This window comes from Bos grunniens, chromosome 7 (assembly GCF_055505025.1).
Source record: "Bos grunniens cultivar Pamir isolate PY7600 chromosome 7, Bosgru_T2T1.0, whole genome shotgun sequence".
Classification (NCBI taxonomy): domain Eukaryota; kingdom Metazoa; phylum Chordata; class Mammalia; order Artiodactyla; family Bovidae; genus Bos; species Bos grunniens.
Genome location: NC_141171.1, coordinates 55,966,005 through 55,986,001, shown reverse-complemented (window position 1 = coordinate 55,986,001; position 19,997 = coordinate 55,966,005). Strand labels below are relative to the sequence as shown.

Below are 19,997 nucleotides of genomic sequence, written 5' to 3'. Positions count from 1 at the left end.
GAGCATAATATCTTTCCATTTATCTGTGTCTTCTTCTGTTTCATCCATCAGTATCCTATCATTTTCAAAATACAGTTCTTTCCCCTCATTGATTAGGTTTATACTTAGGTATTTTTTTCCTTTCAAATGCAATCTGCAAATGGAGTTATCTTAATTTTTTAAATAATTCATTATTAGTGTATAGAAACACAACAGATTTCTGTACATTGATTTTGTATCCTGCAACTTTACTGAGTTTACTTATTAGTTCTCTTGCTATCTTCACTTTTCAAATTTCTTTTTTCTTTTTGCTACTGTCTGGGGAAGGTCCACTGCCCTGTGTTGCATGTTGCTGATCCATTCTTCTGCTTCATCTAGTCTGCTGTTGAACCCCCTCTAGTGTATTTTTCAGTTCAATTATTATATTCTTCAGCTGTGATTTGTTTGATATTTTCTTTTATTTTCTCTGCTTGTTGAAGTTCTCACTGTATTCATTCATTCTTCTCCTGAGTTCACTGAGCATTTTTATGACCATGACTTTGAACTCTTTAATATTGTAACAGACATTACTTATATCTATTTCCTTAAGATCTTTTGCTGAGGTATTTGTCTTGTTCTTTTGTGGGGAACATATCCCTCTGTTTCTTCATTTTGCTCAACTCTCTGTGTTTGTTTTTATACAATAGGTGGGATAGCTAGCTTTCCTACTCTTTCAGGAATAACCTTGTGTAGGGGGTAAACTTTATTGTTCAACCTTGCCCTAGCTCTCCATCATCTCTCCAACCTCTGTCATTGTAAAGTAGCCTCATTTATTCTTCATAGGTCCCTGTTGTTAAGGGTGTGCCAAGCTCTGTCAATGCTACAGTGGAAGGGATCTCAGTCAGCATCTATTGTCAGGGTGAATAGAAGCCTGCTTCTCAGGCAGCAGCTTTTAAAAGATGTAGACACATACGGTCCTGGGGACTACAACTGTAAACTCTGCTGACTACTAGACCAGGAAACCTGGAAGTACTCTCTAGGTTTCAGTTGCTATTCAGTTGAGTGTATAAGGTCCTGTGTAGAAGGTATCAGAGAACTGTGAGAAGGCCAAGGGATTCTGTAAGGATGGCATCTCCCTGCCTGTATTCTATGAGAGCGCCTCTGTAACCTCTAGAAATGCTGCAAGCCTGAAGCCTGTCCTTCAGGCTGAAGCTCCAGGACAAGTAAATGGGTCTTTTTTACAGGTAGACTCAGGGTATGTTTCAGTCTGCTGTCTCTGCAGTATCCTGGATGTGCCAGCAGGCCCAGGACTGCAATTCCAATTTTATAGTCCTGTGGGGCCTAGGAATGCATGCTCCCGACTAGGGCCAGGTGATCAAGGGTTGTCCCTTGTGTGGACTGCACATACCTGCTAGCATTAGTGATGCTTCAAGACAGTGCTGAGGGTAAGGCACATGCCCATAGATATGAAATGCAGGTAGGGAACAGTGGGAGTAGAACATGTCTGTGGCATTAGCAAGGTTGGGAAAGAGTGTGAGGGGTGGGACATCCCCACCATTTTAGTGTGGAGGATGAGCACTGGGGGCTAGACACATTCATGGCTTTAAGAAAGCCATTAAGAGTACTGGGGGCAGGGTGCATCTGTGGCTTGAGTGATGTATGAGATCACTAGTGGTGGCTTTAGAGCAAGGCTTTAGTGAGGCTGTGTTCACATGCACCCACCAGCATTTTCAAGGTAAAGGGAGAATGTAAGAAAGGTGTTCACCAGCACCTCAATCCTGGAAGAACTTATCCCTGCCCCTCTGGCAAATGCTTTAAGACTATCAAATGAATGTCTTTAATATATAGTCCAGGCACTTCCCTAATTGCTGCCTTTGTGCTAAATCTCAGGATGAGTGAGATAACCTATAAACCCCTCAAAAGAAATATCTCAGATACCACAAATCCCTCTGGGTCCCTTAGATATAAGCTTCATTGGTTTCCAAAGCCAGGCATTTTGGGGGCCCAATCTCTCCACTGCTGGTCACAAGGTTTGGGGTTCACAATGTGGAGCCCACATCCATTACTACTCAGTGAGTACCTGAAGACCTGTGAGATCTCTTTCTATCATGGGCTGTCATGCTGGGGGTGGGGTTTTGATGAGCCTGCATCTCTTCCCCTCCTCCCCATCTTGGCATGGGCATTTAATCTTCTGTTGTGGAATTATTGCTCAGCTAGCTATCAGTTATTTTTGAGAGGTAACATTTTCTATATGAAGCAGTAGATTTTGGCATGTCCATTGGAGTTGGTTAGTTCAGGGTCTTCCTACATTGCCATCTTGGACAACCTCCAATTCTTAAATTCTTAATTATTACATTTGGTCATTCAATCCAGTGTTCTCAAAGTTTAGTGCATACCAGAAACACTTAAAGGGCCTGTTAAAACACAAATTACTCATGTTGATGTATGGCAGAGAGCAACACAATATTGTAAAGCAATTATCATCCAATAAAAAAGGAAAAAATAAACAAACAGAAATTTCTGGGCCCCACCTGAGTTTCTGATTCAGTAATGTGGGGTATGAACTGTGGTGTTGGAGAAGACTCTTGAGAGTCCCTTGGACTGCAAGGAGATCCAACCAGTCCATTCTGAAGGAGATCAGCCCTGGGATTTCTTTGGAAGGAATGATGCTAAAGCTGAAACTCCAATACTTTGGCCACCTCATGTGAAGAGTTGACTCATTGGAAAAGACTCTGATGCTGGGAGGGATTGGGGGCAGGAGGAGAAGGGGACGACAGAGGATGAGATGGCTGGATGGCATCACCAACTCGATGGATGTGAGTCTGAGTGAACTCCGGGAGTTGGTGATGGACAGTGAGGCCTGGCATGCTGCGATTCATGGGGTTGCAAAGAGTCGGACACGACTGAGCGACTGAACTGAACTGAACTGAACTGAATGTGGGGTATGCTGTGATAATTTCAAACAAGTTCCCAGGTGGTGCTAAGGTTGTCTGAGTTCCATGTTTTGAGAAATACTCATCTAGTTCAACTGCTTCACTTGGGAGTTGTAGAACCAAAACTCAGAGAAGTAAAGGACTCAATCAAGATCACAACATGGATTAACAGCCAAGAGAAAATGAGAACACAGGTCTTTTGGTCCCCAAGCAAATGGTCTCTTAACTATGAAGAGGCATCTAACCTCTCTCCCTTTCATATTTTCAATAAAGAGAAATCATATTTGGTTAGAGTTATAAATAATAACTCCTCTGACATGTCCTGATTCACTAAGTTGACAGATATTCATGAATCGTTGTGCTCAGTCGCTCAGTCATGTCCAACTCTTTGCAGCCCCAGGGACTGTAGCCCACTAGGCTCCTCTGCCCATGGGATTTTCCAGGCAAGAATACTAGAATAGGTTGCCATTTCCTTCTCCAGGTGATTCTTCCTGATCCAGGGATCAAACTGAGTTTCTTGTGTCTCCAGCACTGGCAGCTGGATTCTTTACCATGAGTGTCATCTGGGAAGATCCATTCATGAATTAGAGTTTTAATTAACTTCCTTGATTCTTAAGTTCCTGTAAATTTGGGGTAACTAATTCCTGCTTTGCAGCTCTGTCATGAGGATTGGATATAATTAGAATTTCCCCCCACTGGAATATAAGCTTCAAAAAGTTGAGTATTTTGCTTATCTTTATTTCTTGCTACATTCCTACATCCAGAAACACTGCCTCACATAAATTAGTTATTTATAAATATTTCTTGAATAAATAAAAATGAACACATGGTACATTGTAGGAACTCCATAAATGGTGGCTTTATTGCTGTCTTAGTGTCATCACTGCCACCACTATCACTACCATCCCCAATCGACATTTCCCTGATTCATTTTCTATTCTATTTTCACCATTTCAGGTTTGGGTTTTTTTTACACCCTCTTTACCTGCCAAGCTCCATCATATTTTCTGGTAATGATGTTTCTATTTTATGGCTTCGGAAAAACAGGCCAGATGTTAATTTTTTGTTGTTGTTACTCTTGCAGCAAATTCACACCATTGCCACTGAGATGCTTTTTTCCAATGGGGAGCTTTAAATTACTGCAAACATTCTGCCTTGGCTGCCTTTTAAATCTTTTCCAGCTGTCAGCTTCAAAGGGAGGATGACCACTGGTTGGTTGGGGCATGTTTTAACTCCTTAGATAACACTGAAACATCTTCGGCTGCAGCATTGGAAGGACATCCCTCCTTGCCCTGTATGGGACTCTTTTTTGCCTCAGTTAAGAGCTAGGCAAACAGAAAAGAGACTTGACTGAATTTACTCTGTAGTACATTCTTCCTGCCTAAGATATCTGGTATTACATACCCAAACTCCTTGTGAAAGGAAGCATTCATGTGCACCAATAAAACATGATATTGCTCAGAGCCCTGAACAGTTTTTGGAGGAAAACAGTGAAAGAGAACGGAAAAATGTCTTGCTAGCTATTGACCCTGGTTGCATTATACATTTATTAGCAGAGCATATTAAAAATCCTGAAGCACAGACATCTTTCAAAACTGCTCAATCAGACCCTGTGAAGACTGGGTTACAGGCATCTGCAGTTTAGAAAACCTCATTTGTTACCCACTTTCCTTCAAAGACCAGTGCAGAGTGCCTCAGTAGTGTTTCGTGGATCCTTAACACAATGAAAAAAGTAAAGTCAAAGTATCAGGACTTTTATAATCCAAATTTTTCATAATCTTTAATAAAGACTCTCCTTTATTCTGAGAGTGGCCATTCTCCCTTGTACTGCTAAAGAAAATCATTAACCACCATTAAATAAATAAAATGACACCACGACTCAGCTTGCACAAGTTACTTATCCTGAGAGGAAGCAAAATTGTAATCCAAATTTTTAATTTAGAATATCTGCCCTTATGGCTTCAACCTGGGGCTCACATTCGAAATTAATGCTATTTCCTGTCTTTCACAAAGGCATGTGACAATCTCAGTTGCATTGCCTGTGTTTCCTGGTCAACCATCAGAGGCTGTCTCTTGTAGTCTCTTTCAGCTAGTCTTGAGGAAGGATGTCTATTGCTCTGGGGGTCCACCCAAGGTTTCCAACATGAATTTCGTGTATGACACTAAGCCCATACCTCAAGTCAGACTGCCCTAGGCATATACTCTTACTATTTTGTTTTTTTTTTTTTTCTTAATTTTATTTTATTTTTAAACTTTACATAATTGCATTAGCTTTGCCAAATATCAAAATGAATCTGCCACAGGTATACATGTGTTCCCCATCCTGAACCCTCCTCCCTCCTCCCTCCCCATACCATCCCTCTGGGTCGTCCCAGTGCACTAGCCCCAAGCATCCAGTATCGTGTATCGAACCTGGACTGGCAACTCGTTTCTTACATGATATTTTACATGTTTCAATGTCATTCTCCCAAATCTTCCCACCCTCTCCCTCTCCCGCAGAGTCCATAAGACTGTTCTATACATCAGTGTCTCTTTTGCTGTCTCGTACACCGGGTTATTGTTACCATCTTTCTAAATTCCATATATATGCGTTAGTATACTGTATTTATGTTTTTCCTTCTGGCTTACTTCACTCTGTATAATAGGCTCCAGTTTCATCCACCTCATTAGAACTGATTCAAATGTATTCTTTTTAATGGCTGAGTAATACTCCATTGTGTATATGTACCACTGCTTTCTTATCCATTCATCTGCTGATGGACATCTAGGTTGCTTCCATGTCCTGGCTATTATAAACAGTGCTGCGATGAACATTGGGGTACACGTGTCTCTTTCCCTTCTGGTTTCCTCAGTGTGTATGCCCAGCAGTGGGATTGCTGGATCATAAGGCAGTTCTATTTCCAGTTTTTTAAGGACTCTCCACACTGTTCTCCATAGTGGCTGTACTAGTTTGCATTCTATTCTGAAACTCCATATGCTAACACCTGAAATGCATTAAAAGATATGTAAACAACTCGGGGCTTCCCAGGTGGTGCTAGAGGGAAAGAACCTGCGTGCAATGCAAGGAGACTTAAGAGATGCGGGTTCATCCCTGGTTCAGGAAGATCCCCTGGAGGAGGGCATGAAAACCCACTCCAGTATTCTTGCCTGGAGAATCCCATGGATGGAAGAGCCTGGCAGGCTACAGTCCATAGGGTTTCAAAGAGTCAGACACAACTGAAGCGATGTAGCATGCACGCACACACACAGGAACAACTTAATTTTATTTACATGGATCATGTTCTTCCTGACTGTTTTGGTTTAAACATATTCTTTTTTAAAATAACAGTAATAATAATTATAATGTTATATACTATAAATATAATTATTATAATTATACTATATATAGCTCTAAAATGATATGTTTATGTGATAGATTTTTAACAATGTTGGTAATGCTCTTTGTGAGAGAATCATTAATTTATATATCTTCAGTTGCACTGGTTTGTATAATGCAAAAGTCTGGGGTTATCATACTCTGTAATCAAAAGTATTCAGAACATGGTGACTCTCAACCATTATTGTTTGGCCAGCAATCCATGATGACGATTTACTATTCATTTTGGAAAAAGATAACCACCCCTCACACACCCAGGTTCCTTTTCATACAATTCTGAGGATTCAAACCAATTCCATTTATAACTGAGTTTGGGTATCAAACATCAAACAAATATGTGTTCTGTGAGAAGGACAGTCTTGCTACAGCCTTGAATAGCTTCTTAAAATGAATTCTTTCCCCTGTAACTTCCTAAAGCACCTGATCAGTCCCCTTGACTGGCATTTATCACTTGTTTTCTAGAGTGATACCTATTTATATACCAGCAGATCCTTGGCATCCTTATGAATTACCAGTTCCAGTTTCAGATCTTCCTATGCGACCCTGAGGAGACCATAATTTGTATAATGTGTCATATTGTTGTGGTATGAATTTAAATCATAGTCACTTTAAGCTGGTGTAAAAAACTGAATGACTCAGGCAGTACAATACTCTGGATAATTGCCCAGCATCTCCCCTCAATATAACTCTTGCCATTTGTATAAAATCAAAACTTTTATTTTTGTTGAAACAACTAAGAATATTTTAGTGTAACTTAAAATATTAGTTAATTGGTAATATAAGGCTGTTTGTAGAAAATGTCTGATAGAAGTAGAATTAAGAAGTAATAACAACAGAGGGCTTCCCTGGTAGCTCAGTGGTGAAGAATCCACCTGCCAATGCCAGAGATGCAGGTTCAATCCCTGAGTCAGGAAGAGCCCCTGGAGAAGGAGATGGCAACCCACTCCAGTATTCTTGCCTGGGAATCTCATGGACAGCGGGGTGTGATGGGCTACAATCCATGGGGTTGCAAAAGAGCCGGACATGACTTAGAGACTGAACAACAACAGATAACAACAGGCCACACTGGTACTTACTGTATGCCTGGTGCCATACAAATAGCCTTATATTCATGATCTTATCAGATCCTCACAACCCTACAGTGTAATTATATTATTAAATCCATTCTGCAGAGAAGGAAATGCTGCCTAGAGGCTTTGGTTTAAACTTACATAGGCAGAGTCAAGACAAGTAAAATGCTGTGTTTGACTCCCACTCATGTACTTTTTCCCCTCCTTTAAAAAAAATAGATATAATTGACATACAACATTTAGTTTAAGATACACAAAATAATGATTTGACATTTGTATGTACTCCAAAATGATCTCTACAATAAGTCTAGTTAACACCCATCACTGTATGTGAACAATTTTTTATTGTGATGAAAACTTTTAAAATCTACTCTTTTAGCAACTTTCAAATATACAACACAGTATTATTAACCTTAGTTGCCATGTTGTACTTTACTTGCTCTATATATGGTAGTTCGTACTTTTTAACATCCTTAACTCATTTCTTCAACACCCACCACTACCCACCACCCCACCTCTGGCAACTACCAATCTGTTCTCTGTATTCATCACCCCCTTTGATTATTTGTTTTTATTTTGTTGTAATTGACATATATTAGTTTCAGGTGTAAAACTATTGATTAGATATTTATATATATTGCAAAATGAACACCACAGTAACTCTAGTTAACACTGTCATCGTACATAGTTACAAAATTATTTTTTCTTGTAATGAGAACTTTTAAACATGTCTTTTTAATTCCTACTGGTTTATTCTACCTACCTCTTCCTCAGCACCCCACATGACTTTCCACATTCCTTCTGTGCTGTAAGTTCTATCTGGTCAGGTGTTTATCTTTACTCATCTATTCCCAGGATGACCTAAACCAGAACTTTTGCTATACTAGGATTTGTTGAATACAGATTGCTAGGTGTATAGCAGAATGAACGACGGCACTTGCTAATTACATTCACTTACCTTCTCTTTACTTCATCAGGAAAAAATGAATGGGAATAAATACCCTTCCATGTGCATTTACTCCATATTCTCCAGTAATGCACCAGAAATTCTGAATATTGAATAAAGAGAAATTTCTCTTTATTTAAGGGGTTCCAAGGTCAAAGAAAGTAAAAAAAAAATTCTTTTCTAAAGACATTAAACACTCCAGTCCAGTTCAGTTGCTCAGTCGTGTCTGACTCTTTGTGACCCAATGGATGGCAGCACACCAGGCTTCTCTGTCCATCACCAACTCCCAGAGTTTACTCAAACTCATGTCCATTGAATCGGTGATGCCATCCAACCATCTCATCCTCTGTCATCCCCTTCTCCTGCCTTCAATCTTTCCCAGCATCGGGGTCTTTGCCAATGAGTCAACTCTCTGCATCAGGTGGCCAAAGTATTGGAGTTTCAGCCTCAGCATCAGTCCTTCCAATGAATATTTAGGACTGATTTCCTTTAGAATGGACTGGTTGGATCTCCTTGCAGTCCAAGGGACTCTCAAGAGTTTTCTCCAACACCACAGTTCAAAAGCATCAATTCTTCAGCACTCAGCTTTCTTTATACTCCAACTCTCACATCCATACATGACTACTGGAAAAAACATAGCCTTAACTAGATGGATCTTTGTTGGCAAAGTAATGTCTCCGCTTTTTAATATGCTGTCAAGGTTGGTCATAACTTTCCTTCCAAAGAGTACGCGTCTTTTAATTTCATGGCTGTAGTCACCATCTGCAGTGATTTTGGAGCGCAAGTCAACCTCTATAGTTCATCCAGTGGTGTCCCAATGCCATTTACAGATTTTTAAGGAAGAGCTGATTTGAAACCAGGAAGTACCAGAGAGGTTCTGCCTAATTAACTTTGAAAGAGAGGGAATATCACATCTTATTATTTTATAATAAAGTGAAAGACCCTAAAATAATTCATAGTTAATTTTTCCATCTCTGTATTGGGATTGTCCAGAGAAACAGAACAAATAGAATACTTACAAATATATGTGAGAGGAGATTTATCATAGGGATTGGCTTACCTGATTATGAAGACTGAGAAGTTCAATGATCTGCTGTCTGCAAACTGAGGAACCAGGTGAGCCCGTGGTATAATGCAGCCTGGGTCTGAATCCTAAAAACCAGTGCAACTGGTGGTGTAGATCCACGTTCAGAGGTCAGAGAACCAGAAGCACAGGTATCTAAGGGCAGGAGAAGATGAATGTCTCAGTTCAAGCAGAAAAAGCAAATTCCCATGTCCTCTGACTCTTTGCTGCATTAGGCCCTCAAATGATTGGATGATGCCCACATACACTGGTGAGGATGACCTTTTTACTCCATTTACTGATTCAAATGCTAATCTTTTCCAGAGACATCCTCATAGACATACACAGAAATAATGTTTTCCCAGCTATTTGGACATCCAATAGCTCAATCAATTAAGACCTAAAATTAACCATCACAATCCTCATATATTTCCATGAAACTAATCAGATAATTATTTATTTTATTATAATAAATGGAAAGAAGGAGAAAGAGGCTTTTGAGAGTACATAGGAGAAGGCAATGGCACTCCACTCCAGTACTCTTGCCTAGAAAATCCCATGGACGGAGGAGCCTGGCAGGCTGCAGTCTATGGGGTCGCTAAGAGTCAGACAGGACTGAGCGACTTCACTTTCACTTTTCACTTTCTTGCATTGGAGAAGGAAATGGCAACCCACTTCAGTGTTCTTGCCTGGGGAATCCCAGGGACGGGGGAGCCTGGTGGGCTGCCGTCTATTGGGTCGCACAGAGTCGGACACGACTGAAGTGACTTAGCAGCAGTAGGCAGATACAGCCTTTTGAGGGGAGCACCTGGAAAAACCTCCCTTTGGAAATGATACAGGATCTGGAACTGAAAGACGAGGCAGACAGCTAAATTAGAACATGCACTTAACACACATGAGAGGTGAGTTGTTGCAACAGGGATAAGTGCCTAAGGCAGATGGAACAGCATGTTTTAAGCAGAAAGGATAAGAAAGCAGTTAAAGAAGTGAAAAAAAAATGTGGATGAGTTTTGATGATTGAAATCCTGAAGAAATCTGAATAAGAGCTACAGTATGGTTTAATAGTATTATAGCAATATCAGTTTTCTGATTTTCATAAAACCAGAAATTATGATTACTATAATAATTTTATGATTACAGTAATTTATGATTATTATACTTTTTATTATTATGAAATATGCTATCATTAAAGTACTCCAGAGAAGGGTTTGTAGGAGCTTTCTATATTATTTTTTCAAGTTTTTATGATTGTAAATGATTTCAAAATAAACTTTATTTTTATAAAGAACATTTGGGCAATGACCTCTGGATGTCATCTTGAAATTGGGACTTCAAGTTCATGGGTATCAATAAAACTACAGATATGTCATGACATTCTTAAGCTTATCCACTGTGTTCTTTTGGCATGTGTAGTGCTATATTGCCTTAATTTATTAGTGGTGCTTCGAATCTGACACATCTCCCCCAGGCACTGTTGATAGTCATCTTAATAGCAAATTGTAACCAGGATTCTGAGCAGATGAGAATTAGCTGTCTACTTTTCTATGTATCCATGAATGTCAGCACTCTGCTACGGAATATGTGATAGGTAGGCATCTGTGACTCCATGTACAGGTCATTAGTTGAGAACTGAGGCTCAGGGAAAGTCTAATTGAATCATACTGCATGACAGTATAAGCAGAATGTGCCCATCGAAGGTCAAAAGAAGTAACACATACAATACTGTGTAACAGCTACAGTGACAGTCATGCGTATCGCTACCTAAGAATTTCCATCAGTCTAGTGCTGGTTACGGCAAATAAGACATGCAACCTAGGAAAACCAGACAGTAAGCCATACAAATTAGTGGAGTTGAGCCTGGATTGACTTACTGCCAATAGCACAACTGTCACTGCTCTGAAACAAATGTGGCACGGAGCACTCACAAAAATGATGTCATTCTTCCACTCACGATTCTGCCCCTGTTGGTCACTGCTCACTGGAATAAATAGACTTCCCTCTGAAAGATGTTTGTTTTCTCATCTCATTTTTTTTTCTTACATTCTAAAATTAACCAAATTCTTTTACTGATCTTCAAAGACTTTGGGTTCCTTTTCGCCTCTAAGCAACCAACCATGTTTTCTCAACCTTCATGTGTTAACTCAAACCTTACTGTATCTGTGATGCTTCTTTTAGCTCGTCCAAACTTAGGTACATCTTCCTTATATTTTCAGGCACCCTGTAAGTAGCTATATTTTAAAAAGTGCCATTTTGTATTTTAATGCATTTTTTTCACATCGCTATCTTTCCACTAAGCCCTAGACTCTTTGAGGGAAAAGTGATTCCTCTCTGGTGTCCTCAGGGCCTATAAGACTGCCTGACATAGTGTTGGTATTGATTAAAATTTTGATGAATGAATATAAAAATTTATTGAGCACTACTTGCCTTAATTAACAGGAAAAATGTTATAATGGTTTCCAATAAGAATCATCAATATTAGTACAAAGGAATTTATGTCCATGGCTTTGAAGCGTCAATAAAAGATCAGATTGTGGCTTAGTAAAATGAACTTGCTTATCATCATATCCCATGCATGCTGGTTAGGGAAACCACATGGTTTTAAAAAATCTACTTCAAAATGCAGAAAACACTATCAGAATTCTTAAGATACTTATACAATCAAAATTATTTTTTAACAAAACATATAATTTCTTTCTGCTTATCCCACCTTGGTACTATGGACTTTTGTTCCCCATTTTAATAGATTATTCTTGATGATGATAATTTTTTATCATGTCATGAAACCTTTTGATGAAAGGACAAGGATTCCAGGTGAGAAATGACAATGCTTAAAATCCTTTTATGGAAACTCTTGGGTAAATTTATTTTCTTTTCCAGTGAATAAGTGCAATATATTCCAATTTTAGAAAAGGACTAAGAAGGGACGAATAAGTAAAGGTGACATAAGAAGAAGCTATAAGCTTGAATGATCTCAGGTCTGCAAAAATATTCCAAGTATGACAAGATATTTATTTATTCCAAATATTTCCAATTTTGGGAAATAGGTATTCCAAACATTCCAAAGTATTCCAAAATATTCCATGGAAAACAAAAACAGGGGAGGAAGATTAAAGAAGTAAGGGAAAGATCTGTAAGCTGAACCTTGATGTTACTGAAGGATTAAACTGAGTTTACTGACAAGCATTTTTAATATAAAATGGGACTCAAATACTTTTTGAAATTTGTAGTCTGATGTAATTATATATACATTTGTTCCAATTACATGGCATCAGATAAGCCGCTCAGTCGTGTCCGACTCTTTGCAACCCCATGAATCGCAGCACGCCAGGCCTCCCTGTCCATCACCAACTCCTGGAGTTCACTGAGACTCAGGTCCATCGAGTCAGTGATGCCATCCAGCCATCTCATCCTCTGTCGTCCCCTTCTCCTCTTGCCCCCAATCCCTCCCAGCATCAGAGTCTTTTCCAATGAGTCAGCTCTTCGCATGAGGTGGCCAAAGTACTGGAGTTTCAGCTTTAGCATTCCTTCCAAGGAAATCCCAGGGCTGATCTCCTTCAGAATGGACTGGTTGGATCTCCTTGCAGTCCAAGGGACTCTCAAGAGTCTTCTCCAACACCACAGTTCAAAAGCATCAATTCTTCGGCGCTCAGCCTTCTTCACAGTCCAACTCTCACATCCATACATGACCACAGGAAAAACCATAGTCTTGACTAGATGAACCTTTGTTGGCAAAGTAATGTCTCTGCTTTTGAATATGCTATCTAGGTTGGTCATAACTTTCCTTCCAAGGAGTAAGCGTCTTTTAATTTCATGGCTGCAGTCACCATCTGTAGTGATTTTGGAGCCCAGAAAAATAAAGTCTGACACTGTTTCCACTGTTTCCCCATCTATTTCCCATGAAGTGATGGGACCGGATGCCATGATCTTCATTTTCTGAATATTGAGCTTTAAGCCAACTTTTTCACTCTCCACTTTCACTTTCATCAAGAGGCTTTTGAGATCCTCTTCACTTTCTGCCATAAGGGTGGTGTCATCTGCATATCTGAGGTTATTGATATTTCTCCCGGCAATCTTGATTCCAGCTTGTGCTTCTTCCAGTCCAGTGTTTTTCATGATGGACTCTGCATATAAGTTAAATAAACAGGGTGACAATATACAGCCTTGACATACTCCTTTTCCTATTTGGAACCAGTCTGTTGTTCCATGTCCAGTTCTAACTGTTGCTTCCTGACCTGCATACAAATTTCTCAAGAGGCAGATCAGGTGGTCTGGTATTCCCATCTTTTTCAGAATTTTCCACAGTTTATTGTGAACCATACAGTCAAAGGCTTTGGCATAGTCAATAAAGCAGAAATAGATGCTTTTCTGAAACTCTCTTGCTTTTTCCACGATCCAGTGGATGTTGGCAATTTGATCTCTTGTTCCTCTGCCTTTTCTAAAACCAGCTTGAACATCAGAAAGTTCATGGTTCACATATTGCTGAAGCCTGGCTTGGAGAATTTTGAGCATTACTTTACTACTATATTAACTATTGGGATACCATAGTCAATAAAACATAGACCTTGCCTCTGAGAGGTTTAGTCTTGAGGGAAGCAGAGCAGTCAAAGCCCACATTATGGAATTCTATGGACTTAAATTTCATAATGTCAAATTATTAGTTGTGTCACTTGGCCTAGTTAAGACACCTCCATAGTTCATTTATCTGTAGAAGGGGAATACTAATAAACCACAATGTTATTTTGAAGATTATACAAGAAAATTACTGGAATGTGCTTGGAATTGCCTGGCTGAAAGGAAACACACACATAGACATTTATCTGAGAAAGTTAGAAAATCATTTTCCTAATTTATATATGTATAGGCCATAGGTATAAAAGGACTAATAGGAGTACATAATAATATAAGAAATCTTTATATAAAATTTTACTATACAAAAATAAGTTAGCCTATCCTCAATTTCATTAAAAAAAAATCACTGAAAAATGGGAACTTTTTTCTGAAGAAGAAAAGGTGAAGTCAAGACTATATGGTCCCTATGAGAGATAGATACAAAAAAAAAAAAAAAGCATTCAGTTCAATTTCAGGAAAACTCCACATTCATCAGAATTGTCTTTCCAAAACTAGAATGCACTGCTTCATGATTTAGTGAATTCTCTGCAACCCAATATCTCAAATACCATTGAAGAACAATTTGAGATTGCAGAGAGATTAAGGTAAGTAATAATTTAGGGATAATTAGTAATAAGCAGATGATCCAACCAGATGATAGGAAAACCTGCCAACCCTACATGTATGGCCTGACTCTCCATTTATTTTGCCACAGAAAGAAGGCCATAATCAAGTTCTGGCTGTTGCTTTACCAATCAAATTGACTGTGTTCTGGTTGATTACGAGCAAATTTTAGAGTAACTTACTAACCATGCTGTGAAACAGTTGACTTCCCTATGATTGGCCATCATTTTGTTTCTCTGGTCACACACAACAGAATCAACAAATTCAAAATAATTACAAGTGCTTGGTGAAAAGGCTGTGCACTATTATTCCCCACTGAGTTTTCTCTTCATTTGGATTTATGAAGTTCTGAAAACAATGTGTTTTTCCCACTATTGAGGACATGCATCGGCACCTATTTTGCACTTTCACCAAGGTACAAACATTGGTTAAAAGGATTGTCACCGCTTATGCCTAAAGTTAGTCACTTCCATTTGGTATGGAAGGTAATGGCATTTAGAATCAGAAAGACCAAGACTTGAGGTCCATCTTTATCCAGTATGGCCTTGGGGACAGTTAACCTATGATTGCTCCTTTATGGGCTAAAATACTCATTGCACAAGAAATATATGTATTTAAAAAGAAATAATATTCTACCATGCCTAAAATGATATTTAACATCCTTAATATACGTGATAAAAGAGTAAATATCCTTTAATTAATGTGTCTCTTATTTCAACTGCATCTATGAACCCTCATACACTATGGAGGGGTCCCCAAACTCCATGATCTAATGCCCTATGATATGAGGTGGAACTGATGTGATAATGATAGAAATAAAGTGCACAATAAACGTAATGTGCTTCAATCATTCCAAAGCCATCCACACCTTGCTGTCTGTGGAATAACTGTCTTCCACAAAACTGCTCCCTGGTGCCGAAAAGATTGGAGATTGCTGCACTATAGACAGGATTGGAGACAGAGCCGGAGAAATTAAGATGTTACTTTAAGTCTCTCCTTTATAGAGGAGAAAACTGAAGCCCAAGTTTCCATAGCTAAATAAGGGAGGCATTAAATGAAAGAAAAGGATTCATTCTCCATCTTCTGCTTCTCTAATGAGTCTAATGCTCATTCTGCTGCTGCTGCTGCTGCTAAGTCGCTTCAGTCGTGTTTGACTATGTGCGACCCCATTGACGGCAGCCCACCAGGCTCCCCCGTCCCTGGGATTCTCCAGGCAAGAACACTGGAGTGGGTTGCCATTTCCTTCTCCAATGCATGAAAGTGAAAAGTGAAAGTGAAGTCACTCAGTCATGTCTGACTCTTAGCGACCCCATGGACTGCAGCCCACCAGGCTCCTCCGTCCATGGGATTTTCCAGGCAAGAGTACTGGAGTGGGGTGCCATTGCCTTCTCCTAATGCTCATTCTACAATGCATGCTATCTCTGGTTGTGTTGTTGTTCAGTCACTAAGTTGTGTCCAATTCTTTGAGACCTCATGGACTGCAGCAGGCCAGGCCTCCCTGTCCCTCACTATCTCCTAGAATTTGCTCAAACTCATGCCCATTGAGCCAGTGATGCTATTTAACCATCTCATCCTCTGTTGCTCCCTTCTCTTTGTGCCTTCAGTCTTTCCCAGCATTTTTTTTTTTTTTTTTTCTGGTGAGTCAGGTCTTTGCATCAGATAGCCACAGCAATGGAGCTTCAGCTTCAGCATCAGTCCTTCCAGCGAATATCCAGGATTGATTTTTCTTAGGACTGACTGGTCTGACCTCCTTGCAGTCCAATGGACTCTTAAGTTGTCTCCAACACCACAGTTTGAAAGCATCAATTCTTCAGCGCTCAGCCTTCTTTATGGTCCAACTTTCATATCTGTATATGACTACTGGAGAAACACAGCTTTGACTATATGGACCTTTGTTATCTCTGGTAATGTCATTTATTCGAAAGAAATAATTCCCTTGTCTTGAGAAAATTAAATATTGCATAAAGGAGTAGAAAGAGCATGAGCTTTGGAATCAGGCATTCTTCATTTGATTCTAAGATTCGCCACTTGCTAGTTGGAGGCCTTGGGCAAACCACAACCTTTGTGACCCTTTGTTTTCTCCTCTAAATTTATGGGTTATCATGTGTACCTCATGAGACTTGTGTAAAGTTTTTAAATAAAGAATATAACATCCTTAGAACACCACTTGCCACAGTAAGAACTCTTGCTAAATATTAGATATGATAATAATGAGAAGAGATTTAAGCACCCTAACAGGCTTAAGGAGGAGAGAAGAGACAGGAAGTCTTCTTGGTTGTGCCCAAGTGCCTTCAGTGTGGCAGTCACTCACAGAACAGGAATTCACTACTACAGCAGGGAAACATCACTGTGTTGTGTTTTTCTTCTCCTCCAATAGCTATAGAAAAAAACAAAACAAAACAAAACATTTTTTAACTTCTTCCTTCATATTTTCCAAGTTTGTGTTCTCTCTTTGCTCCTAATAAATATTCTCCCCAGGGAATGCCCACATAGTGCCTGCAACATACAGCCATTTCTGGCCCTCGTTTGGTTCTGAGGCACATGGGTATCGCAGAGCACTGCACCTCTAGAGCTGAGACATCCATCAAAGTCTCTTTTCAGTGACTGTCACTGTCTCTAAGGTCTGTTTGCTGTTTTGGTGAATTAACTTATACCCACAGCTGAGCCTAATCCTACCAAGTTCTTCAAGGAATTCAGTGCTCCATGAGTTTAGCTTTCTAATCACTGTACAACATAAGGCTATGTGCAACCAGATACATGTGCACAATTTTACAGTATATTCCATTTGATTGCCTTTTTCAGTTACTTGGTTAACCTCCAATTTCACAAGGATGCTCTGATCTGTGGTTTTAGTTCATGTAAGTATTTCCCTGTTTGCTAAGTATTTCTGTTGGATAATCTGGCTATCCAGAAATTTCATTTTATAAAAAAAATTCTGGAGTTTTATGATACAGGCAAAGATAAATTTCCACAGGGATTTTAAAAAATGTCTGCAAAGGGAAGTTAAAACTTTTAATCTGGATATAAAAAACAACTTACTCACTTGTACTGTGCCCATGACACTTTGCTTATCAAGAGTATTTATAGCAATTCCATAAAGCTCCATAAATCTAATAGCTCATGTCTGCTACTTTCTCTTTTTATACTTCTCTCACTTATGAATTGTCGAATTTCACATTTCTTCTTATTTACCTTTAATACTGACTGAAGTATGTAGAGACTTTATGGACAAAGTCATGGTTAGAAGTTCTATTTTACATTCATACAGACCTAGTTTGAATTTCAGTTCCTCTATTTACCTTGTGACTTTGTGCAAATGGCTTTATCTGGACTCAGTTTCTTTACCTGTGGAATGGTACTGAAATAATAGTACCTACTTTTAACGTTCTGAGGATTAAATTATGCATATGAAATTCATATAAAAAGACTGTACAATGCCCTTCATGGAGCCACTTTCACTAGTAATTTTTAAAAAGACTAAAATGCTTAGCCCAGTGGGGTTGACATGTGATGGGAATCTAGAAATCAGAGATACTTAGTTGCTAATCATCATTATCATCTTCATTTAAAAAAAATATTTATTTTAATTGGAGGCTAATTACTTTACAATATTGTAGTGGTTTTTGCCATACATTGACATGAATCAGCCATGGGTGTACATGTGTCCCCCATCCAGAACCCCCTCCCACCTTCCTCCCCATCTCATCCCTTAGGGTTATCCCAGTGCACCAGCTGTGAGCACCCTGTCTCATGTATCGAAACTGGACTGGTGATCTATTTCACATATGGTAATATACATGTTTCAATGCTATTCTCTCAAATCATCCCACCCTCACCTTCTCCCACAGAGTCTAAAAGTCTGTTCTTTACATCTCTGTCTCTTTTGCTGTCTTACATATAGGGTCATCGTTACCATCTTTCTAAATTCTATATATATATATGCATTAGTATACTGTATTGGTGTTTTTCATTCTGACTTACTTCACTCCATATAATAGGCTCCAGTTTCATCCACCTCATTAGAATTGAATCAAATGCATTATTTTTAATAGCTGAGTAATATTCCATTGTGTATATGTACCACAGCTTTCTTATCCATTCATCTGCTGATGGATATATAGGTTGCTTCCATGTCCTGGCTATTATAAACAGTGCTGCAATGGACATTGGGATACACATGTCTCTTTCAATTCTGGTTTCCTCAGTGTATATGCCCAGCAATGGGATTGCTGGATCATATGGCAGTTCTATTTCTAGTTTTTTAAGGAATCTCCATACTGTTCTCCATAGTGGCTGTACTAGTTTGCATTCCCACCAACAGTGTAAGAGGGTTCCTTTTTCTTCATACCCTCTCCAGCATTTATTGATTATAGACTTTTTGATAGCAGCCATTCTAACTGGTGTGAGATGGTACCTCATTGTGGTTTTGATTTGCATTTCTCTGATAATAAGTGATGTTGAGCATCTTTTCATGTGTTTGTTAGCCATCTGTATGTCTTCTTTGGAGACATGTCTGTTTAGTTCTTTACTATCACCTATTTAAGCACTTTACGTGTATTATCTAAGTTTTTGCAATACCTCGGAGAAGGCAATGGCACCCACTCCAGTACTCTTGCCTGGAAAATCCCATAGATGGAGGAGCCTGGTGGGCTGCAGTCCATGGGGTCACGAAGAGTCGGACACAACTGAGCGACTTCATTTTCACATTTCACTTCATACATTGGAGAAGGAAATGGCAACCCACTCCACTGTTCTTGCCTGGAGAATCCCAGGGATGGGGGAGCCTGGCAGGCTGCCGTCTATAGGGTAGTACAGAGTCGGACACGACTGAAGCGACTTAGCAGCAGCAGCAGCAGAGTCTGAATCATGTTCTTTTTACAGTTGAGGTAATCAAGGCTCAGAGAATTTTAGTAACTTTCAAAGAAGCTGAGTTAATAGATAAGGAGAATGTTAAACCGGGTTCTATTAAAAGTTTGCATTTCTAATCATTACATTACCCAATATTACCTTTTTCAGTTTGAAAATTTAGACATGTGTCAAAATGCTAGTTCATGGATGTGTTTTGTTGGTCTGATATGGATTTTTTTTTTATAGTCTCACATTGAAAACTTAGGAAAAATCAGAACACATAACCTTTTGAGGTTAAGCCCTGCTGCTTCTGCTGCTGCTAAGTCGATTCAGTTGTGTCCGACTCTGTGCGATCCCATAGACAGCAGCCCACTAGGCTCCTCTGTCCCTGGGATTCTCCAGGCAAGAATAATGGAGTGGGTTGCCATTTCCTTCTCCAATGCAAGAAAGTGAAAAGTGAAAGTGAAGTCACTCAGTCATGTCCGACTCTTAGCGACCCCACGGACTGCAGCCTACCAGGCTCCTCCGACCATGGGATTTTCCAGGCAAGACTACTGGAGTGGGGTGCCAT

General features: G+C 39.4%; 1 long non-coding RNA gene across 19 annotated transcripts in view; it reads right to left on the bottom strand.

Annotated features, from left to right (window-relative positions):
* Positions 1–19,997, bottom strand: part of LOC147369591 (uncharacterized) — a 676,540-nt gene that overhangs the window by 288,805 nt on the left and 367,738 nt on the right. For 18 of the 19 annotated variants that reach the window (XR_015168516.1, XR_015168514.1, XR_015168513.1 and 15 more), the window contains one exon: positions 9,344–9,502. This is a non-coding gene — a long non-coding RNA (uncharacterized LOC147369591). Of the gene's footprint in view, positions 1–8,509; positions 9,173–9,343; positions 9,503–19,997 lie in introns of those variants that run through there. The other variant, XR_015168520.1, reaches the window with a different exon arrangement.